A 17,658-nucleotide genomic window follows, 5' to 3' on the forward strand; every position below is an offset into this window, starting at 1 on the left:
AGAGTAGCAGCTCTGCTGTGAAAGGAGGGAGAAAAGTTTGGATTCTCTCTGCCACAGCATTTACTATTAGCCCTTCTGGTGCTCATACACACCTTTTTTTCCTACCGGGTTCTGTGGGCGTGGCTTGATGGAGGGGTGGTCATGTGACTGAGTGGGCGCGGCCCACTGTTGAGTTTTAAAATTGTTTACTACCAGTTTTGTGGGCGTGGTACAGCTTGGTGGGCGTGGCATGGCATGGCATGGCTTGGTGGGCGTGGCTTGGTGGGCGTGCCAGGGGAAGAATACTGCAAAATCTCCATTCACACCCCAATCCAGGGGAAGGATACTGTAAAATCTCCATTCCCTCCCCACTCCAGGGGAAGGAGACTGTAAAATCTCCATTCCCTCCTAATCAGCTAGGACTCAGCAGGCAGAGAACAGATGGGGGCTGGGCCAGTCAGAGGTGGTATTTACCGGTTCTCCGAACTACTCAAAATTTCTGCTACCGGTTCTCCAGAATTGGTCAGAACCTGCTGAAACCCACCTCTGGCGTGGCCGCGAGTGACATCGAGTTGGCCCCACCCACTCAGTCACAGGAGCTCCACCCCACCAAGCCACGCCCACAGAACTGGTGGGGAAAAAATTTGAATATCACCACTGCTTCCAACCATTAAAAAAATTACGATATTTTAGTAGCATCGACCATCCCAAGTACATTTAGTGAATGCATACCCCACAATGCTTGATTAAGTAGCCAACGAAAGACCTGGGCAGCAAAGTATGATAAATTGCTAATATTGCTAGTTGTTGTTTTTCTTTTTTTTTTTAACCAGACAAGGAAGACCTTCTAGGGTTTAAAGACCGAAATGCAACCAGCGCTCCTTTGACCTTACCTTTGCTCTGACAGACTGTCTGAAATTCATTTGAGCTGTCATTCAATATCAACTGGACAGGCGGAGTGCTGATTTATCTATTTAAGGAGAGAGAGACGTGTAATTTATTGGCGCGTGACACCGGTGACTTGCGGTCAGTAAGCGAGGAGAGAAGACAACTTCAGGAAGTTGTCATGCTTGGTTGAAGTCGGTTGACAACATGCTATATTTTACATCAATGCTATATTTTAGATCAATTAATCTATACCTCAATCACCAAGAAACTATTTCAATTGCTCCTTCTTCTCCTTTTTTTGCCCTGTTTTGGCAAAGGGAGACATTTTTCTCAACGGTGTTAAACATTGCGGCCTCCTCCCCCCGTTCCCCGCAAGTTGTCAGTGTGTTGTTGTTTTTTTTCCTGGTTGTAATGAATGAATTGAGCAGAAGGCTTAGTGGAAGGATCTATTGCATTAGAGATTACATGAGGGACCGACTGTGTATGTCATGCTTTGTTTTTCTTTTTAGTTCCCTATCTAGGTTGAGACTAACGTAATAGGGAACTATACTGCATCCTATATAACAATAACCTTGGCTTTCACGGATGATTTATAACGATTTATAAATCTAAGAGAAATTTAAGGCAAGCCCGGTCAACAGAGCAAATGAATCCTTCTCAAGAAAACTCCCAATAAAATAAAAAAACCTATAAGCCAGTGATGGCTAACCTTTTTGCCATTGCGTGCCAAATGTTGGTGAGCGCGCGGGGTGTGTGTGTGACGTGCGTGCATGCCCACACCCATAATTCTATGCACCCTGCAACCCGTGCATGTGCGCGCAACACCCCCCCCACGCTCCCCCACGCTTTTGGCACGTGATGGCACAGTGGGCCCAGTAGACCCGTTTTTCACTCTCCCCAGGCTCCAGGGCCTTTCTAGAAGCCTGGGGAGAGTGAAAACGGTCTTCCCCACCCCTGGAGACCTTCGGGAGGCTGGAAGAGAACAGAATAAATCAACTAGACTAGACTGGATTAAAATAATAGAATGGAACAGAACAAAACAGGAAGGACTGGACTGGACTGGACTGGACTGGACTAGAATAGAATAGAATAGAATAGAATAGAATAGAATAGAATAGAATAGAATAGAATAGAATATTGGAATGTAGAATGGAATGGAATGGAATGGAATGGAATAATGGAACAACAGAACAGAACAAAACAGGAAAGAGTGGAGTGGAGTGGAGTGGAGTGGAATGGAATGGAATGGAATGGAATGGAATGGAATGGAATGGAATGGAATAGAATAGAATAGAATAGAATAGAATAGAATAGAATAGAATAGAATAGAATAGAATAGAATAGTCCTTTTGAATTAGACCTGGGAAAGGCAATTAATGTCAGCATTCTGATGCTGCCATAAAAAGATGAGGCTTGACTTTTCACCTACTTATTTTCTCTGTAGATAATATCCCCTAGGAGATGGGATGGGAGGGGGGAACATTCCTGTGGGGTGAGGTCAGAAGCTGGGGAGACTGACTCGGAAGATGGCCAATGAGAAGATCAGAATTGGGGAATGGAAAGGGAAGGGTTTGGGGGTCAGAGGGTTAGTATCGGCTACGACGAAGTCAGGGACAGATCTGTCGTACTCAATAAATGGAATATTTCAGCAAAGATTAATTGTTTGGGAGTGCAATTTATTTGAGATGACATCGAAACCTGACAATTAAAAGCAAAGACATGAGCCATTAGGTGAGACGGCTTGAAATCATAGGTGGCATTTTATATTTCATCCATAACGGATGATTTCTAGATCACAGGAAGTTACATTTTACTATATTCTGGTTCGGGTGAAGACCCTGTCCCAAGGGATGCCCAAAACATTTTGGAAAAGGCTAAGAGGAGGGCAGCAAGAATCACCCAGGGCCTAGAAGCTCTAGCCTCTGCAAAGAAATAGGATGAACTGAGAATGTTTAACGTTGAGAGTTTCCAAGGTTGCACTCTTTGCATATCTGAAGGAATGTCACTCAGAAGAAAGTCATGACCTACTCTACGGATCTAGAATGCAGGACCTGAAATAATTGACTTAGCTTACTCTCAAGCAGGAAATCTAGGGATGGCCCAGCACGGACCCAGAGGCAAAATTAAATTCTCTCTAAGTCATACATTTACTCAGAGCTAAACTAAGGTGGGTCCTCCCGTAAAGCTGTAAGAACCCCAAACAATTTACTCAGCATGCTTTTATACTTCATGTGGTTTATGGCAGTGGTGGGTTTCAAATTTCTTTACTACCGGTTCTGTGGGTGTGGCTTGGTGGGTGTGGCTTGGAGGGCATGGCAGGGGAAGGATACTGTAAAATCTCCATTCCCTCCTGATCAGCTGGGACTTGGGAGGCAGAGACTAGATGGGGGCGGAGCCAGTCAGAATTATTACTACCGGTTTTCCAAACTACTCAAATGACGGCAGCCGTCATAAATATGAATTGCCAAACATTTCAATTTTTAATCATGTGACCGTGGGGATGCTGCAACAATCATAAGTGTGAAAAACGGTCATAAGTCACTTTTTTCAACACCATTGTAACCTTAAACAGCCACTAAATGAACTGTTGTAAGTGTTGTGGTCCACCAGCAGCCTGCAGAGCTGGCAGCGGAGTTGGACAGTGAGGAGGCTGAGGAAGAACATGGGACAGTCCTGGAGGCTGGGGAAGGCCCAGATGAGGGCTCTGCGTCGGAGGCAGAGATGGGGCCAGGGCCATCGGGGAGTGATATGCGGACTCCGGAGCCTCCAGAGGCTGACAGTAGAGAGGCAGAGGAACAGGAGGAGCCTGTTCCTAGTGCATGCATGAGAAGAGCTGCCAAAGGCAAGAACAGCTAAAGCAAAAGGGGCAACTTGGGAGTAAGGCCAAGAGATGATTGGCCCCTCCCATAAGGCTTAAAAGACCAGGAACGGCTCTTGGGCTCTTTGTCAGAAAACAACGTTGATAGATTTGTTTCTTGTCTTGCTGCATTTATTTCTTGTCGGCTTCTTCTGCTTCTGAACTTTTCCAAGAAAAGCCTTTGGCAGGTTGCCTAATTACACCAAGGTTGGTGATTAGACTGAAGAATTTGTGTTATGAAGAATTTGTTTTGAATTAGTTTGGACTACGCTGAGAATGAGTTAATTCTCAGCTGTTCTAATAAAGTCTGTTTGTGTTTGAACTGATTGCGTCTGATAATACCTACTTGGACCTAGGTCACAACAGTAAGTCTAGGACTTCCTGTAACGCAGATTCCACAACAGCAGGATCTGTCGTAACAACCTGGCTAATATCTTATCTGTCTCATCATACTTTGGATCAAATATTTTATTCTTAGGTGTTGTGGAGCAGAAAAAGAAACTGCCACAAATGGTGAGGAATGTTAGGAGGAAATTCTGCAAAGCAGATATATTTTCGAGGAGAAGAACAAGAAGAAGAAGAAGAAACGAAAAAGAAATTCTCCAGATGCCTCTTTACACAAAATTGTTCTCCCGAGACTTTTTCGTTCCGCTCCATTTGACACTAAAAAAACAAACAAATAAACAAACAAACAAAAACCTTTAATGCTAATGCAGAGAAGCCTGCTCGGGTCAAACATGTGTAAACGTGTTAGTGGAATTTAAATATTTATGTATATGTGAGGATAAGTATGATGAGTATAAGGAACGCAGTGGCTCAGTGGCTAAGATGCTGAGCTTGTCGATCGAAAGGTCGGCAGTTCAGCGGTTCGAATCTCTAGTGCCACGTAACGGGGTGAGCTCCCGTGATTTGTCCCAGCTTCTGCCAACCTAGCAGTTCGAAAGCAGGTAAAAAATGCAAGTAGGAAAAATAGGGACCACCTTTGGTGGGAAGGTAACAGCGTTCCGTGCGCCTTTGGCGTTGAGTTATGCCGGCCACATGACCACGGAGACGTCTCCGGACAGCACTGGCTCTTCGGGTTTGAAACGGAGATGAGCACTGCCTCCTAGAGTCGGGAACGACTAGCACATATGTGCGAGGGGAACCTTTACCTTTACTATATGTGAGGATCTTTTGTGGGGAAATGGGAGCTGCTGTTGTATGACATGAGAAAGCAACATGCGTTTCGGGACTCTGTTTGAGATATTGTATGCATACCATTCTGCACCTCCCAAATCAGCAAGCTCTGAAAATTGATATTTCAATAATGTCTTGATGGAAGAGGACATTTGTAGTCCAGGGTTGAATTTTTTTTTTTTTTAATTTGATTTATATGCTGCCCTTCTCCGGAGACTCAGGGCGGCTTACAATGCGTTAAGCAACAGCCTTCATACTTTTGTATATTTATACAAAGTCAGCTTATTGCCCCCACAAACTGGGTCCTCATTTAACCTACCTTAGAAAGGATGGAAGGCTGAGTCAACCTTGAGCCTGGTAAGATTCGAACCTGCAGAAATTGCAGGCAGCTGTGTTAATAACAGAATTGTGGGGTGCTTGATGCTCTCTGAGTTTGGTTGTTTTCATGCAGACATTTCATTACCCAACTAGGTAACATCATCAGTGCTTATCTTATGTCCTTGTAGCATTGATGATGTTACTTAGTTGGGTAATAAAATGTCTGCAAGAAAATGAACACACTTTCTCTCTCTCTCCCCCAAATATTTGACTAAAGGTAACAAGCTTTAGTCAAATTTAACAACCACAGTTGGGAATGGGAACTTGGTTATTGAGTGAAGCAGTTACTAAATGAGAAATCACGTGACCATAACTGTGCAGGAAACCTTATATCATTTCAGACAAGTGGCTGTTCAGTCTCTTTTTAAAAACCTTCAGCAATGAAGCACCCACAACTTCTGGTGGCAAGCTGTTCCACTGGCTGATTGTTCTCACTGCCAGGAAGTTTCTCCTTAATTTCAGGTTGCTTCTCTCCTTGATTAGTTTCCATCCATTGTTTCTTGACCTGCCTTCTGATCAGGGGTGGGTTCTAAATTTTTTTACTACCGGTTCTGCGGGCGTGGCTTATTTTGTGGGTGTGGCTTGGAGGTCAGGTGACTAGGTGGGCGTGGCTAGCTGGTCAGAGTCATTTCTGGAAGGTCCTTGCACTTACGACCAGTCCTCGCACTTATGACCCGACTCATTTGTTTGCTTTTAACACTGATCAGCTGTAGGGCGGCCCTTGGAAGCCCCGCGGCAAGAGTTTAAACAGGTTTTTTCCCTCTAGTCATCAGCTGGGACTCAGGAGGCAGCAATAGATTGGGGGTGGGACCAAATAAAAGGTAAGAATAACGTGGGTGGGTGGGTGGGTGGGTGGGAGGGGGGGGAGAACCGGTTCGGTGACGTCATATCGTCACCGCTACCGGCTCGGCCGAACCGGACTGAACCGGGAGGAGCCCACCACTGCTTCTGATGCTTTAGAGAATAAGTTGAGTCCCTCCTCTTTATGGCAGCCTCTCAAATACTGGAATACTGCTATCATGTCCCTTCTAGTCCTTCTTTTCTCTAGACTCGCCAAACCCAAATCCTGAAATCGTTCTTCGTATGTTTTAGTCTCCAGGCCTTTAATCCTCTTAGTTGCTCTTCTTTGCATTTTTTCCAAAGTCTCAACATCTTTTTTGTAATGTGGTGACCAAACCTGGATGCCATATTCCAGGTGCGGCCTTACTAAAGGCTTTATAAAGCGGTACTAATACTTCACCTGATTTTGATTCTATGCCTCTGTTTATACAATCCAAAATTTTTCAGTTCAGTCAGCTTCTTGGATGAGAAGCAGTGGTGGATTTTTTTTTTACTACCGGTTCTGTGGGCGTGGCTTGGTGGGCGTGGTGTGGCTTCATGGGTGTGGCTTGGTGGGCATGGCAGGGGAAGGATACTACAAAATCCCCATTCCCTCCCCACTCCAGGGGAAGGATACTGCAAAATCTCCATTCCCTCCCCACTCCAGGGGAAGAATACTGCAAAATCTCCATTCCCTCCCCACTCCAGGGGAAGGATACTACAAAATCCCCATTCCCTTCCCACTACAGGGAAAGATACTGCAAAATCTCCATTCCCACCCCACTCCAGGGGAAGGATACTGCAATATCTCCATTCCCACCCCACTACTGGGAAAGATACTGCAAAATCTCCATTCCCACCCCACTCCAGGGGAAGGATACTGCAAAATCCCCATTCAAAACAACACTATAGAGCACTGCACACCAGAACAACTAGACACAAGAACAGTTTTTCCCCGAACGCCATCACTCTGCTAACAAATAATTCCCTCAACACTGTCAAACTATTTACTAAGTCAGCACTACTATTAATCTACTCATCGTTCCCACCACCCATCTCCTTCCACTTATGCCTGTATGACTGTAATTTTGTTGCTTGTATCCTTATGATTTATATTGATGTTGTTTCCTGAATGCTTATTTGTACCCTATGACTATCATTAAGTGTTGTACCTTATGATTCTTGACAAATGTATCTTTTCTTTTATGTATACCGAGAGCTTATGCACCAAGACAAATTCCTTGTGTGTCCAATCACACTTGGCCAATAAAGAATTCTATTCTATTCTATTCTATTCTATTCTATTCTATTCTATTCTATTCTATTCTATTCTATTCTATTCTATTCTATTCTATTCTATTCTATTCTATTCTATTCTATTCTATATCCTACTCTACTCTATATTCTATATCCTACTCTACTCTACTTCTATTCTATTCTATTCTATTCTATTCTATTCTATTCTATTCTATTCTATTCTATTCTATTCTATTCTATTCTATTCTATTCTATTCCCTCCCCACTCCTGGGGGAAGGATATTGCAAAATCTCTATTCCCACCCAAACTCTGGAGCCAGCCAGATATGGTATTTGCCGGTTCTCCAAACTACTCAACATTTCCGCTACCGGTTCTCCAGAACCTGTCAGAACCTGCTGCATTTCACCCCTGATGAGAAGCAAAACATTTTCAGAGAAAAAAACCCAAGAAAGTCGTGTTGTCTTCTGTGGAGGGGGGGAGGAGAAACATCTTTGCGGCAACCATGACCTAGATGATTGAGTATCTTCTCAGACATTTATCCTCAAGGAACACAGTGGCAAGGATGGCAGGGTTAAAGTTGATATTTCTTCCTTGGGGGTTTCTTACAGACATGATTTAACGCCTCTCGCCCGCCCCATCCCTCAGTACCTCAGTACCTTAAGCATAAAAATGATTTTTTTTTAAAAAAAATTTCTCCCTTCCCCTTTCGTTTACAGTCATTCTTGACTGAGTGAAGGAGATAACGTGAGGCTTGTCACTGACTTAACAGGCACCCACTGCCTCCCATCAATCACTCAGCCAAACGTCCTCTCCCGACAGATAGTAGCTGCGCCACGCTTCCTGGAGGTTTTTGTACTCACGGTTTGGCAGCAGCAGAGACCTGCCAGAAGCTTCTGGCCATGATAAGCGAGGATGTCAATGAGAAGTGACAGTTAAGCAGCCCAGGCGATCTTGGGGGAGGGTTGCACAAATGGCAGGATAGGATTGGTTTGGAACAGCAAACTTTGATTCTCTCTCTCTGCAACATTTGTGTGAACTCTCTGTTCAATATTTATCTGGGTGAGATCATCCGTGGTTTCGGGGTGCAGTTCCACCAGTACACTGATGACACTCAGCTGTACATTTCCACCCCGGACCACCCCAATGATGCCCTTGATGCGATGTCCTGGTGTCTGGAGGCCGTGCGGATCTGGATGGGGAGAAACAGGCTCAAGCTCAACCCGTCCAAGACCGAGTGGCTGTGGCTCCCGGCGTCCCGATATAGTCAGTTGGTGCCATCTCCGACTATTGGGGGCAAGTCGTTGGCCCCCACGGTGAGGGTTTGCAACTTAGGTGTCCTCCTGGCTGTCCTTAGAAGAACATGTGACAGCCGTAGCCAGGGGGGCTTTTTATCAGGTTTGCCTGATCCGCCAGTTGCGTCCCTTTCTGGATCGGGACTCCCTACGCATGGTCACTCATGCCCTCGTCACTTCCCGCCTGGACTACTGTAATGCTCTCTACATGGGGCTCCCCTTGAAGAGCACCCGGAGTCTCCAACTGGTCCAGAATGCGGCCGCGCGGGTGATTATGGGAGAGTCATGGCGTTCCCATGTAACACCTCTCCTGCGTAAGCTGCATTGGCTTCCGGGGGTCCTCCGGGTGTGATTCAAGGTATTGGTTACCACCTTTAGAGCGCTCCATGGCTTAGGACCTGGGTATTTACAAGACTGCCTTCTGCTACCAATAGCCTCCCACCGGCCAATTCGCTCCCACAGAGAGGGGTTCCTCCGGGTGCCGTCGGCCAAGCAATGTCGGCTGGCAACCCCCAGAGGGAGACCCTTCTCTGTGGGGGCTCCTGCCCTCTGGAACGAATTGCCCCCTGAGATGCGGAGGATTCCCGACTTACGCACCTTCCGCCGGGCCCTCAAGACACTTTTATTCCAACAAGCTGGGCTGGCCTAATTTTTAAATTTTTTAATTGTTAACTCTTAATTTTTAAATGTCCAAAATGAGTAGTTCTATTTTAATTAGATATGGGCCAAATTATTTAATATTTCTTAAATTGTTTTTTAAATTTTATATCTGTGTGTTTTATTCTGGCTGTACACCGCCCTGAGTCCTTCTGGGAGAAGGGCGGTATATAAATTAAATAAATAAAGGAAGGAAGGAAGGAAGGAAGGAAGGAAGGAAGGAAGGAAGGAAGGAAGGAAGGAAGAAAGAAAGAAAGAAAGAAAGAAAGAAAGAAAGAAAGAAAGAAAGAAAGAAAGAAAGAAAGAAAGAATAATGGTTGGCAAACATCTGATTTCAGCTATGAATGCAGGTTATGGAATCTATTGTCTTGAGTAGCAGCTCACGGGCTATGTGTGGTGGAAATTTACAGATTAACAGAGTTGGAAGGGACCTTGTGGGTCATCTAGTCCGATCCCCTGCCCAAGCAGGAGACGCTACACCCGTGATGGTGAACCTATGACTCACGTGCCACAGGTGGCACATGGAGCCATATCTGCCAGCCAGCCATCAGGAAACGGGCTCTTTCCAGTCTCCAGAGGGCCTCTGGGGGTGGGGAAGGACGTTTTCGCCCTCCCCAGGCTCCTAGAAAGGCTCTAGAGCCTGGGGAGAGCGAAAAATGGGCCTTCCAGTCCCACCAGAAGTCAGGAAACGGGGCATTTCCAGCTTCTGGAGGGCCTCCGGGAGGGTAGGGAAGGCCGTTTTCATCCTCCCCAGACTCCTAGAAAACCTCTGGAGCCTGGGGAGGGTGAAAAATGGGTCTATTGGGCGCACCGTGCCATCACGTGCCAAAAGCATGAGGAGCGTGGGGGGATCATGTGTGCATGCATGGGGGGACGGGGCACGAGGGGCATTGAATTATGGGTGTGGGCATGCGTGCATGTGACCCTCCCCCCACATGCTCCCCCTGCTTTTGGCATGCGACGGCAAAAAGTTAAGCCATCACTGCCCTACACCATTTCTGACAGATGGCAGTCCAGTCTCTTCTTGAAAGCTTCCAGCGATGAAACTCCCACAACATCCAAAGGCAACTTCTGTTCCATGGGTTGATTGTTTTCACTGTCAGAAAATTTCTCCTTATTTCCAGGTTAAATCTCTACTTGATCAGTTTCCATCCATTATTCCTTGTCTGGCCTTCAGGTTCTTTGGAGAATAGCTTGACCCCCTCCTCTCTGTGGCAGCCCCTCAAATATTGGAAGATGGCTATCCTGTCTCCCCTGGTCCTTCTCTTCACTAGACTAGCCATGCCCAGTTCCTGCAACCGTTCATCGTCTGTTTTAGCCTCCAGTCCCCTCATCATCCTGGTTGCTCTTCTCTGCACTCTTTCTAGCATCTCAACATCTTTTTTATAGTGTGGTGACCAAAACTGGATGCAGTACTCTAGGTGTGGTCTTACTAAAGCTTTATAGAGTGGTATTAGTACCTCACTTGATCTTGATTGAATCCGTCTGTTAATGCAATTTAGGATTGCATTAGCTTTTTTAGCTGCTTCTGCACATTGCTGGCTCATATTTAGCTGGTTGTCCACTAAGATGCCAAGATCTCTCTCAGGATCCAGTCCTGAATTCATTCAGGAAAGAGGAGGCAAAAGAAGTTCATTGTGTTTTTTTTTCCCCATCACCCAGTCAGAATCCATCCACCCAGTGGATCCAACACATTAAATGTTAAATTTACTTTTTCCTCTTTTTTTTGTACACTGTTTAATTTTTCTATTTCTTGTTGCTGTAAAGGTTGAATGTATACTTTCGTTTTGATCTGTTGTTTGTCTGTTTTTCTGTTTCGTATTTTACTTTTTATGATAAAAAGAAGATAATATTACCTTCGATGGGCACCTATCTACGGTTGATGGATATTGGTAGAAAGTGCTAGGAAGTTAGCTTCATAAGTCCTAAGCGGGCTTGAAAATTTCAGTGGTCCCAAATGCAGTTGGCAAGGTTGGTTTATTGGATTTCTGGATTGCTCTCCATTTAAAAAAATTCAGAGAGCAATTTACCGCACCAAATAAAAGAAAAAGGCAAGAATTATTTATCGTTCTTATTATAACACCCTGGCAAGTTGCAAACACAGAGAAAAAGGGACAAAATTCCCAGATGCAGAGATGCATCTGGGGAAAGCAATTAATGCATCTCCAGAAGTGGAGAAGTCACAATCAAGAGGGCCATTACTGCTAGAAATGATATCCTGCAAAAATCTTTTCACACTTCTATACAAGTGGGGGGCTCACGGCTTGTAATTTTTAAAGAGTTACCTCCTAAAATGCTGAAAGCTAGAAAAGAATTTGGTTTTCTTGTTAAGGAATTGAAAAATTTACAGATACCCTTCCGGTGGGATGCACCAGCTGGGGTAATTTTCAGATATAAGGGAGAAGGATATCGGTTGAATACCGTGGAGAAGGCGCAACACTTTTACAGTACTATTCTTATGGAAAGAACACCATCTCCACGTACATCTACAGTTCTGGAGATTAAGGAGAGTGAAGAGAGGCAATTGAAAGAACAGTCTAAGCAGGAATTAGAAAACGTGCAAGGTGCAGAAGGAGGTATTCTGAGTGAGCCATCGCTGGATTCTTCTCCAATTTTGGATTTGATTCAGTTGACTGAAGTTAAAGATCAACGTATAACTAGAGCTCAATCCAAGCTACTTAAACAGAAGCAACAACAACAACAGGAAAGACAAGACAAGAAGGCAGTTAAGAGCACTGCACAAGAGATTGGCGCTATGGGAGGAGCGAGATCGAAGCTCGCGGATGAACTTCAAGCATATTGCTCCGCGCTCCAGAAAGAGGCTAATGACCTTTAAGTGTTTATCTTGGAATGTCAATGGGTTGAATTCAGCACAGAAAAGGAAAAAATTATTTACATATTTGAAACAATTTAATAATGATATAATATGTTTACAAGAAACGCATATTACAACTCAAGATCAAAAATATTTGATAAACTCAAAACTAGGAGCACATTATATATCTTCAACTTCGCAGAAAAAGAATGGTGTGGTTATTTATGTAAATAAAAAATTAACAGCAAAAGTTATAGAAGTAGATCAAGATGGTAGATTTGTAGCAATTGAATTGTTTACAGCAAATGGTCAAATTCTTTTGATTGGAATTTATGCTCCCAACCAACAACAGGATTATTTTTACAAGATGTTACATACTAAAATATTGCAATGGGACTACAGATCTATTTTAATTATGGGAGATTGGAATGGAGTAATTGATTCTAAATTAGATAAAAAGAGCTTGGCAAAGTCTAGAATTAGATTACCACAGACCTTTTTTGATATGAAAGAAGATATGGAACTAAAAGATGTTTGGAGAATACATAACCCAAATGAATTGGATTACACTTTTTTTTCTGATAGACATAGATCTTTTTCTAGGATTGATTTTATCTTGTTGTCAAATGATCTACTTGTTAAGACAAAAAGAACAAAGATTTTTCCAAGAATTTTGACTGATCATAGTCCTGTATGGATAGAAATCGAGATGGATAAGGTTGAGAGACGTTCTTGGAGATTAAATGAGAACCTGTTTAGATATGAAAAAAATATAATAGAACTTAAAAAGCATTTGAAAGAATTTTTTGAAATAAATTTGAATAAAGGTACCCCAGTTGAAATTGTTTGGGATGCAAGTAAAGCTTATATGAGAGGGGTACTTATCTACATGAATTCTAAACATAGACTGTTCCGACAAAAGAAAAGATCTGAGTTGGAAATGGAAATAAAGAATAAAGAACAGTTACTTATTAAAAACCCAACAGATGAAAGAATACGAAGTGCTATAAAACTTTTGAAAGACCAATTCCAAATGCTTATGGCGGAACAAGTTGCAACAAGTTTACAATACGCGAAGCATAATACATTTTGCAATGCTAATAAACCGGGCAGATGGTTGGCTTACACATTGAGGAAAAAACAAAGTATACGGACTATTGATAGTATTGATATTGGAGGGAAAGAAATCTTTCAACAAAAATTAATTAAAGAAGCTTTTGTGGATTATTATACTAAACTATATGCCAAAGATGAGGTGCAGAATGGACTTATAGAAAAATATTTAAAGGATAAGAGAGTTACAAAAATTACTGATCAACAAAAGGAAAGAATGAATTATCCTATAACAGAGGAGGAGATAACAGCAGCAATTAAACAGCTAAAAACAGCCAAAGCTCCTGGCACGGATGGTTTGACTGCAGTGTATTACAAAACTTTACAAGCTGAAATGGTGGGACAACTTAGAGATTTATTTTGCAATATTCAACAAGGGGGTAAAATACCCCCATCCTGGACAACTGCTTATATATCTTTGATACCAAAAGAACAAGTTGGTCCTAAAAAACCAGAGAACTACAGACCAATATCTCTTTTGAACACAGACTATAAAATTTACGCGAAGGTATTAGCCAACAGGTTGATGCCAGTAATCCAAAAGGTGATTCATGAGGACCAAGCGGGATTTATTGAGGGTAGATACATGAAGGACAATGTAAGGCAAGTAATAGACTTATTGGAATATCTTGATAAGAATAAACAGATTTCTGCAGTGCTGGTCTTTTTGGATGCGGAGAAGGCCTTTGATAGAGTGGATTGGAATTTTCTACTAAAGACTTTAAAAAAGATGGGCTTTGGGGACCAGTTTACACAGGCAATTTCAGCAATTTATCAAGAGCAAAAAGCACAGATTATTATTAATGGAAGTTTGACGACAGAGTTTAAAATTGAAAAAGGAACAAGACAGGGATGTCCGTTGTCCCCACTTTTATTTATTTTAACATTGGAAGTCTTGCTAAATACAATACGGGACTCAAAAATTTTGAAAGGCATAATGATAAGGCAAGAGGATTATAGAGTAAAGGCATTTGCAGATGATCTGGTGGTTACCCTATCACAACCAATGGAATCAATAATCTTGATGAACGACATTATACAAGACTATGGTAGAGTTTCAGGTTTCAGAGTGAACTCAAAAAAGACTAAAATGATAGTCAAAAATATGACACAAGATCGTAAACATGAGTTTGAAAGGAGGGCAGGTTTTGAAATTGTACCTAAGGTAAAATATCTTGGAGTTCAGGTTGCAGAATCAAACATGAAATTGTTTCAAAATAACTATGAGGTGTTGTGGCGAGAGGTTCAGAAAGACATGGGGACTTGGAAAAAGCTGCAACTGTCTTTACTTGGAAGAATAGCAGCAGTTAAGATGAACATTTTGCCAAGATTTCTGTTTTTGTTTCAAATGATTCCGGTGCTTAAAAGTGATAAACAACTGAAAGTTTGGCAAACTGGACTTAATAAGTTTGTCTGGAACGAGAAAAAGCCGAGAGTGAAATTGAAAATTATGCAAGATGTTCCAGAAAGAGGAGGCCTTAAACTTCCAAACCTACAGTTATATTATGATGCAGCAGCTTTAACTTTAACAAGTGATTGGTTTGGAAGTAAAAAGGCTGGAATATTGAATGCAGAAAGTTTTGATCTTGAATTTGGATGGCATGCTTATCTATTTTATGATGACAAAGTTGATAAAGTATTTAAAAGTCATATACTTAGAGACTCTTTGATGAGAGTTTGGAAGAAGCACCGACTCAAATGGGATTATAAAATACCGCTATGGCTGGATCTTGGTCATACCTTGTGGAATACAAATATAATGTCACTCGGGGGGGTTTTATACAAAGAGGTTCTTTTTACAGATGCGGGCAGATGGCAGTTGAAGACATTGCAGACACTGTTGGACGAAGGGATTAATTTAACCTGGTTACAATATAATCAATTACAATTGAGATGGAAAGAGGACCAAAAAACTGGTATTATGTTGCATGAGGAAGAATTGGTTAGACATATAAGAGAGAAAGGTCCAATGCATATTAAAAGGCTTTACAATGTTTTGCTAGAAAGGGATTCAGAAACGGAATTAGTTAAAGATTGTATGATTAAGTGGGCACAAAATTTTGAAGAACCAGTGATGTTGGAAACATGGGAAAAAATTTGGGTTCAGAATGTTAAATTTACACAGTCGCAGAATTTGAGGGAAAATTTTTATAAAATGTTTTATAGATGGCATCTAGATCCTAAAAAGTTGTCATGTATGTACCCTAATGTTCAGCCAAAATGTTGGAGATGTGAATGTTTGGATGCTACGTATTATCATGTTTGGTGGACTTGCAGGAAAGTTAAGGCTTTTTGGATAAAAATATGGTGGGTCATGCAGAATGTTTTGAAGAAAAAAATTCAATTTTCTCCACAATTGTTTTTATTGGGCATAGTTAAGGGTTTTACACGGGATGAAACAAAATTAATATTGTATATGATAACAGCAGCAAGATTGTTGATAGGTAAATATTGGAAGAATGAAGCTTTGCCTACTATCGAGGAATGGACTTCGAAGATGGCTAGTTTTGCAGAGATGGCGAAGATTTCAGCATATTTAAAAGATTGTTCACAAGAGACTTATGAATGGGAATGGAAAAGGTGGATAGAATATGTTCAGAACAAATACCAAATTAGAAAGTATCAAATAGCTTTTATTTGAAAACAATGTATTAGAAATATTTTAATATAAAGAGACAAAGAGGGAAAATTATGTAGGGGGAGGGATGGGTTCAGGTATATATATCAGTGTTATTAGTTATGAGTACATAATAGGGAAGTCTGGGGGGGGGAGGGTTAGGGAGGGTTAGGGAGGACGGGAAGTTTGGGGAGGGAGGTGGGGGGGTGAAAAAAAGGGGTGAAAATGTAATTGTAAAACTTTTGCAATAAAAAAAAAAAAAAAAAAAAAAGAGGGCCATTACTGCTGATCCCTAGTAGTGATGTCCATCATCACCAAGGCTAGTAGCAGTGGTGGGTTCCTCCCGGTTCGGTCCGGTTCGGCCGAGCCGGTAGCGGTGACGATATGATGTCACCGAACCAGTTCTCCCCCCGCCCTCCCCCACCCCCCACGTTATTCTTACCTTTTATTTGGTCCCACCCCCAATCTATTGCTGCCTCCTGAGTCCCAGCTGATGACTAGAGGGAAAAAAACTGTTTAAACTCTTGCCGCGGGGCTTCCAAGGGCCGCCCTACAGCTGATCAGTGTTAAAAGCAAACAAATGAGTCGGGTCGTAAGTGCGAGGATTGGTCGTAATTTTAATTTAATTTAATTTAATTTCCAATTTATATACCGCCCTTCTCCCTGAGGACTCAGGGCGGTGTACAGCCAAGATAAAAAACATAGAATACAAATATTAAAACATTTAAAAATATATATAAATTTTGGCCCCGTAAGTGCGAGGACCTTCCAGAAATGACTCTGACCAGTTAGCCACACCCACCTAGTCACATGACCTCCAAGCCACACCCACAAAATAAGCCACGCCCACAGAACCGGTAGTAAAAAAATTCAGAACCCACCCCTGGCTAGTAGGCACTGGTGGGATTCAGCCAGTTCTCTCCAGATCATATGAACCTGTAGCGGTGATTGTGGGAGGCTCCGCCCACCCGCCTGGACGTAATGCGTGACTCCTGAGCATGCACAGAAGGCCGTGCGCAGGCGCAGAGGTGGTGCACGCGTGCTCATGTTTGCGAACCGGTAGGGAAGATAAGTGATTCCCACCTCTGCTAGTCGGGCGTTTCTAGATCTCCAGTATGGTGTAGGGAAAAGGATACCAAGCAGGGGGGGGCACATCAATCAAACATGCTACCCATGTTCTTGGCAACTCGGTTGCCATTTTGCATTCTCAAGCGTAATCCCAAGTGTTTTTCCTTCGTTGTGAAAACCCAAAGAATCTTGAGCCAGGAAATGTAAAACAAAAACAAAAAATGCATACATGAAAATACGTTCCTTCCTTCATGAATCTTCTTGGAACTGAAATTGTCCGGATGAACATTTGTGATAGCAAGTCAGTGTTACGTGACACAGATTTTGTTGACAGGAATTCAACCTTGTTTTCAGTTAGATGTCCGTTTCAAGGAACTCCTCTTTCTTTCTCTCTCTCTCTCTCTCTCTGTGACAGTGAGGGAAAAGGGAGGCAATTACTGGCAGTGTGTGAAGGAATAACAGGAGAACGCCCAGCAGTGAGGGATGCTGTGTGCTGTAGTTTGGCAACATCAGGAAGCTCACAAGTTGCCTACCCTTTCATAGGGTTACAGTGAATTCACACCTGACACTTTCTTTCCTTTGAGGTGTCATGAGCTTAGTTGACATTGAGACTTCTTGCCTGTTTTGTTCTGTTCCATTCTATTATTCTAGTCTAGTCAAATTGAGTTGAATGCTATGCCATGCTATGCTATGCTATGCTATGCTATGCTATGCTATGCTATGCCATGCCATGCCATGCCA

This window comes from Pantherophis guttatus, chromosome 5 (genome assembly GCF_059756535.1).
Source record: "Pantherophis guttatus breed Tessera chromosome 5, ASM5975653v1, whole genome shotgun sequence".
In the NCBI taxonomy this organism is placed as follows: domain Eukaryota; kingdom Metazoa; phylum Chordata; class Lepidosauria; order Squamata; family Colubridae; genus Pantherophis; species Pantherophis guttatus.